Raw genomic sequence first — 7658 nt, forward strand, 5'->3', positions numbered from 1 at the left:
GCTGAGAGGTGATAAATGGTGGTTAATGCAGAAAAGTGAGTGGTGATCCACTTTAGAAGGATTAACAGAAATACAGAGTACTGAGCTAATGGTAAGATTCTTGTTAGTGTGGATGAGCAGAGAGATCTCAGTGTCCATGTTAGAGCCCTGAAAGTTTCCACTCAGGTTTAAGGGTTGTTGACATGGCATACGTGTGTTAGCTTTTATTAATAAAGGCTATTTTGGAGTTTTGGAGCCATGAGGTCATGTTGCATCTGTACAAAACTCTGGTGTGGCCACACTTGGAGTACTGCGCATAATTCTGCTCACTGAATTATAGGAAGGATGTGGAAGCTTTAGAAATGGTGCAGAGGATATTTCTCAGGATGTTGCCTGGTACGGAGGGAAGGTCTCATGAAGAAGGCTAAGGGACTTAATGCAGTTTTCATTAGAGAGAAGAAGGGTAAAAGGAGACCTGACAGAGGCACACAATATGATCAGAGGAATAGAAAGGGCAGAAAGTGAGAGCCTTTTTCCTCGGATGGTAATTGCGAGCACAAGGGGGCATAGTTTAAACTGAGGGGTGATACATATAGGCCAGATATCAGAGATAGATTCTTTATTCAGAGAGTAGTTAGGACATGGAATGCCCTGCCTGCATCAGTCGAGGACTCGACAATTTTAAATCTGTTCTATGCAGTATTGCGGTGCAGAACATTCTCTACACTTGAATAGGTATTCTCCATCACACCTTCTGATGTTTAACTCGATATTCTCCACTGCAGCCAGCTTTTCCCGGATTTCCTGGTGTCGCCTCTGATCTGCATCACTGAAGGCAAAATACTTGTGAATGTCTGGTTCAGTCCATATGTCCCTAAACGGGGAACTTTGCAAGGCTGGGATGATCTGACAATTCCCCGCGTTACAGAAACAGTGATCTAGACATGGGCTGTCGATGATGTCGAGAATGATACAGCCCACTGGCTGGTTATTGCGCTGTGTTCTGTTATTCAACAGAGTTTGGAAAAGCTGAGCCGCGATGCGGTTCCCGTTGATCTGGGCGGTGTTCAGCAATTTACTTTCTGGGCAACGGCTGACGCTGTTCTGGAAGACTGCGAGGCAATTTCCAACTAGGAATTTCTGGAAAATGTTCATATCATAGGTAATGAAAGGATGCAATAATATCCTGTAGTTCATGTCTACATGTCTGTTGGTCTCTCTGCACTGGGAAGCAGGTAAAGCCACCAGGAAAGCGAAGGGTTTTCTCCCATAATTGGTCACCTGTTGCCCAGATACTCTGCGGAAACTGAAAGAGACAAAGTCAGGGTGTGTGTCAAGGAACAGACTTTGTGTAAAACATTCTCTTTGCAGTGTCAAGAGGCACAGTTTGAGATGAGTTACTTGGAACAACGCCCATCATATTAAAGAAAACGTGAAACCCTGCAATTCACATTTCAAGTTATTGCATGGGAAGGTCAATGTTGAATTACTTTGTATCTCTATCCGAGTTTTGTAGTAAATTCTGGAATCAGTGATAAGTTTAAAGAGAGAATCTGGGTAATTGACAGAGAGCAGCACTATGTTACTTATTTTTGCACAAATCCTCCTGCAATGAATCAGAGAATGCCTCAAGCCTTCTTGATAACTCGCTGTAATTATATTTTAAGTTACTTTGACTGATGCATTACTTGATTCCGCATGATACACCGGATGGTTAGAAATAAATAGAGACGGGGACAAAGAAAGAGAGAGCGAGAGAATGAGAGCTACCAGCAATCAGTGGGAGCTGGAGGGAGGGAAAATCACGGAAGAATTGTTAACCGTAAAAAATGTTTGGGGCCTACAGAGACAAACAGAACAAAAGACTTGCAGACTGACAGGAACTGGGAATAATAGCAAAGGACGCAGAGGGAGAGAAAGGGAAACAGAGAGGTGAGTGAGATGATTCAGTAAACAGTAAAATGTTGCCTGCGTGGTTGACTTAGACGTTCTCTTCAAAGCTCACTGCGATGGATTTCACTCTCTCCTATATTTCGGGGTCAGCGGGTGCCATCCATTTCACTGTAAGAGATACGACCCTGGGAAATCTGGTAATAGTTTCCCTGGAAGTCTCTTCCTCTGGGAGAAAGGAGAGTCCTGGTTAATGGGTTCAGATGTATTTCCCCCAGCTTCAGAGCTTTCCCTAACCCTGCCGTGTTCTTGCCATTTATTCGCAGCCGGCTCCAGCTAACCAGGCTCTGACTTGACCTCAGATTGAGCACAGCCCCCAGCTTACAGAGACTGTCAGGTAAGATCTGTTTCACTGAGACGTACCGATGGACAAGTACAGTCAAGGCATGGTTGTATAAGTATAACTGTGAGCATCTCAAGCCGTGTGAGCATCTCATGAAGTGTGAGATTGGAAAGCCAGCGGCATCACATCGATCCAATTAAGGTTGGTGCTTGCACAGATCTTGTTTAATTTGGCTGTCAATGTCCCATGAATACTTTCCACCATACCCTAAGACTGGGGATGATATACACCTCCAAATCTCTGCTTGATTTTCAAAGAATGCAGTATCAAGTTAACTACGTTCTGAATGAAGATAGAGTCAGTCTCCGAGCTGATTTCCGACGGTTTACCAATCCTTGAGATATCTTGATTCATCATAAATGTCACCTGCTTTCAACCTTATTTCCACTGGTCCAGCTGATTTCACTCTCCCCCATCTGTATCATGTTGCGACCACAAATTGTCTGGTACTGTATCCAATTGTTCCTTACCATGTTGATCATCTGCCTCCACTGTCACTGGCATGCTCCGCTGGGTTGTTACCTTGGCTTCCTATAGATTCCTTATCAAGCTGCAGCACGCTAGTGTTTTAATATGGCTGCCAACCCTTGATTCACAAAACCATGGCGTGAGCATATTCCATTCCCTAACTGTTTCTACATGCCTGGCCATAAGGCCTAAATCTTTAGATTGATATCCCTTGTAAACATGCAGTGCAAGGCGTGGTACACTCTACTATTTTGGCAAGAATGGAGTTCTCTCTATTTGCAGGATCACTTCCTGCTTCTCTAATACCATTGCTTCGCTTCTCAAACTTTGAGGAGCTCTGTCTTTCTACTGCCATTGTCTTTCTAACACCTCATCCTGACATTCACCAAATATCACCGTGTAGTCCAACTCAGACTTAGGTGGTCTTGCTTTAGTCAGCATCGTAAACACCTCTGCTTTCCACATCCCCCAAATGTCTTGAATATCACTTGCTATATCCACTATCCAATAAACACTAACATCTTTAACTTCTGGCATCATTAATTATATATTGGCCTTTTCTATGACCACGTACTGCGATGTGCACTCCAAACTTACTTCTAACTGTCAGCTATGTTTATTTGACCTGTTCGTGAGTAATTATGAGACCATCTCCTTTGCTTCTCCTTGAGGTGGGTTCGTGTATTTGCTGAGTTTGAAGGAACTGTAAAAGTAAAGTGATAAGTAGAAACATGTTAGCATACATAAAATTCAAATGTGTATATGTGCTGTGTGTTAGTGGTGAGGCTGGTTGGTGGGATAAACGGAGGGGAAATTTAGGTATGAGAAGTAAGTTTGCTGATACAAATATTCACAGGGTGAATGGTAGTGAGGAAGATAATCTCAGGGTATAGATAGAAACAGACAAATTTGTCAGTTGGGCATGTGAGTGGTAGATGAAATTTAACTTTGATAAATGTGAGATGATGCTTCTTGCCAGGAGGCACAAGACAAGACAGTACTCAATGAGTGGTGGGATACGAGGAAGCTCAGAGGAAATAAAGATTCATCAATGTGGCAGAAGTGGTTAATGGTTCAGTGAAAAAGGTATCTTTACCAACAGGGATTTCCTTTGGTGCTCTGGAGGACTTTGGTTCAGTCACAATTGGAGTTTTGTGTGCAGTTCTGGTCACTTTACGATAAAAAGCATGTGATTGCTTTAGACAGGGTGCACAAAGACATTCGTGAAAATGTTGCTGGGAGATTAGCAGTTTAGTTGTGAACGTAGATTCTGTATAAGGTCGAGTTGCTATCTAACGAGTAGAGATAAGAGGATAAGACTATGGGGGGCATGTACTGTGGGAATCTAAAACAGTTTTTTCCCCTTTTCTGACGTTCCAATAGCAATGTGGCACTTTTTTTAGGTGAAAGTCTCGAGGTTGAAAGGGAAGATGACACCCAGAGGACGTTTGTTTGCGTTGGCAATCTTAAAATCTTTAGAAAGTAATTCAGTGACAATCAAGACAATGGAGTAAGTTTTCAAATGGGAATCGTGTAGTTCATAATATAATTTTCGAGTTACAAACACGACAGATCGATGAGTCAAGTCTATCCCATATAATGTTATCATTCAATGATTTGTTAGTTAAATTTCAGAATTAGGTTCTGTTTTTAGATTAGATTAGACGATTTTCAGTGTGGAAAAAGGTCCTACACACCAACAAGTCCACACCGACCCTCCGGAGGGCAGCACACGTAAACCTGTTCCAATACATTTACCCCATTCACCTAACACTACGGGCAATTTAGCATGGCCAATTCACCTAAGTTGCACCGAGCTTATTTTTGTCTTCGATTCGAAGGGCTATTAATTCCTGTACGTTCAAGCTGTTGTGATGGTTACTAGGAACTTCTGGTTCTGATTCAAGGAATTCACTGGCAGATAAATTTTGCCAAACGAGTTGCAAAAGTGAAGTAAAAGGAAAGCAACAATATAACCATGTTGAGGAGAACACCTCTCAACGAATTCTACAACGAGAGGCATTGAATGACCGAATAGCCTCAGCAACAACAAGTGTCCTGAGTGAAAAGATGTGCAAAAACATTATGTTTTTGGGACTAATTGTGAGAGAAATAAAGCAAGTCTTGTTGTTTGAGGACAACCTGCAATTCGCATTTGAGACCCAAGAGGATCCCATTAATTCAGAACTTGGGGTATTCAAATTGACTTCGTGAAAAACATCATTACCGTATATCTGTTGGGATAATTTGGTTGTTGAAAATGATTAAAACGTTGAAAGTGTCATCATAATTTCCCAGTGGATATACCACACAATATAAAGTCTCTGAAACTGTATTACCTCCAATTCCAACAGATTAACAGCCGCAGCAAGGGAGAGTTAGTGCCAAGAACCATAAAATGTTTCTTCCAAGGCTAATGGTCGAAAAAGTTTACTACACCATCATTGCTGTTGTTGGAGTTCCTGGTACGTCGTTGAACTACTCATGTTGTACATATCTCTGCATCTTCCAAATAGAATTATTCAGAATGTGGGTCTCTATTCAAAGAGGAACAAGTAACCCCAGTGTCCACGTGTTACTGGGAGCATCACTCAAAGTAAAATTATACTGAGCGTGGGTTACTAACTGGAGAGGAACAACTTATCCCAGTGGCTTTGTGTACGTAGGAGTATCTATGAATATAGAATTGAACTGTTTGTGGTGAACCGAATTCAAGTGAATACTGACTACGTTCATAACGAGGACCATAATTTGACTGTAAATGTGGAATGCTTCTTTCATAATATATTTCTAACTTCTGATGTGTTCACTAATGAAATTGTCATTGCAGATTGGAAATACGATTGAATGCAAATTAGATAAATCGCTGATGTGTATATTTGGCACTAAGTTTGCAAAGGTAAATATTCCATTGGGGGGACATAGATGTGACTCATTCACATATCATGAAAATAACAGAATAGCAATGTCAATTCATTCATTTTTCCGTTAGACATATAATGTTTACTTCAAAAATCTTTTGGACTGATTGATATTCCAGCAAGGTTAGGGCAAGCCTGGATCACAGCTACTACATTTCTTTATCTAGACGTTAATAATGAAGGATCTGGACTAACAAGTGTTGACACTATTTCACACCTGTATCTGATAAGTTTTGGATTAACAATGTTTGAATCGGTTATTCATAATCTAAGCACAGTTGATTTTTAAAGTGATCACTGTCCATTACTCTGTGATGTGTGTCCTCCTTGGGAGGAAGAGGTTTTGTTCAGGACCTTACACCAGTTAGTTTTAATGCAATATTGTTTTAAAGCAAAATAAATTTAATAGGAAAAAATTCTGATGCAATAAATAATGGGCATCAGCACTTGCAATATTATGGCTGTGATAAATAATTGAATTAGAGAGGATTACAGAAAAGAAAGAGAATACAATACAGAATGTTATGTAACATACAGTTGTATGATGGAAACGCACACTTCAGTCCAACTTGTCAATGCCGACTAAGTTCTGCATTTCATGGAATCCACATCGCGTGAAAACAAACTGCTCAATCCAACAAGACTGCATCCGATCCCCCGACGTTGTCCCCTGCATTTACAATGGCTAACACACCTAATCTACGCATCACTGACCACCAGGCATAGTTTAGCATAGTCATACCACCTGACATGGGCATTTTTGGACTTTTGCAGGAAGTTGGTGCGTCTGGTAGAAACTGAAGTGAAACACGGAGAAAACGTGCAAACTCCACAAAGACAGTTGCAGTGAGGCTGGAATCGAACCTGACTCCCTTGTACTGTGAGACAGCAGTGCAAACCATTGAAACACTGTGCCATCCCCAGACCTCTATACTTTACCTATTCAAATGCCTTCTGAATATTACATCTGCACCGGTATTTATAAATTCCTGTGGCAGCTCATTACAAAACTAAATCACCTTCTGTGTGAAACAGTTGCCCATCAAGAGTCTCCGATTCGGTGTTTTGCTGATTCCGGTTTTTTTTTGTGATTGTTTTGTTTTGGGAAACGACATTTAGACAGAGTTAACAAAACAAAATAAATACCTTCTCCCGACCAACCCCTCCCCCGCACCCAAAAATACGTATTGAGTACCTGGCCGTGTTTCTGAGATTAATTTTCTGCCCATGTGATTCTTTTTGCCTTTTGAAAGTGCAAGTTATTTCACTTGAGAGAAGCTACTGTAGTGATTCTCATGACATGGTACTGAACAAAAAGAAATCTGAGTTCTAAAAGTCAACATTAATCTAGAAAATTTTATTAATCATTTCAAATCTATTTTCTTTCATCTTACAGTTAGTCTGGTGGCAATTGCATTCTTATCTCGGAACAAGTGTGGCCTGTCAACATGTTGCACTCGCTATCTCGTAGCCATGGCAGTGTCTGATCTACTGTTCATTATTTTTGATATCATATTTAATGAGTTTGTTGACTATTATTATCCACTGTCTTTTCTGGACATCACTCCTGTTTGTAGTGTTATCAACGTCCTGAGCTTCTTAACTGTTGATTGTTCTGTCTGGTTCACTGTTGCTTTTACATTTGATCGATTTGTAGCCATTTGTATTCATCAGATGAAATCTCAGTATTGCACAGAGAAAACAGCAATGAGAGTTCTAGCAGCAATCTGCATTTTCTTCTCTTTAAAGAATAGTCCCGTTTATTTCACATATGAATCCGGAAGGATCGTCAGAAACATTCCATGGTTTTGTTACGTCAAAGGCAGTTTTTATGACAATGTACATTGGGTGAGTTTTAAATATTTTGCAACATTTCTAACACCATTTCTCCCATTCATTTTTATTGTCTTCCTCAACATTCTGACCGTCAGACACATCTTTGAGGCCGTTAAGGCACGTAAAGGACTGAGGGGTCAGAGATAAACAGAGATTGACCC

Source organism: Hemiscyllium ocellatum, chromosome 51 (genome assembly GCF_020745735.1).
Source record: "Hemiscyllium ocellatum isolate sHemOce1 chromosome 51, sHemOce1.pat.X.cur, whole genome shotgun sequence".
Taxonomy (NCBI): Eukaryota; Metazoa; Chordata; class Chondrichthyes; order Orectolobiformes; family Hemiscylliidae; genus Hemiscyllium; species Hemiscyllium ocellatum.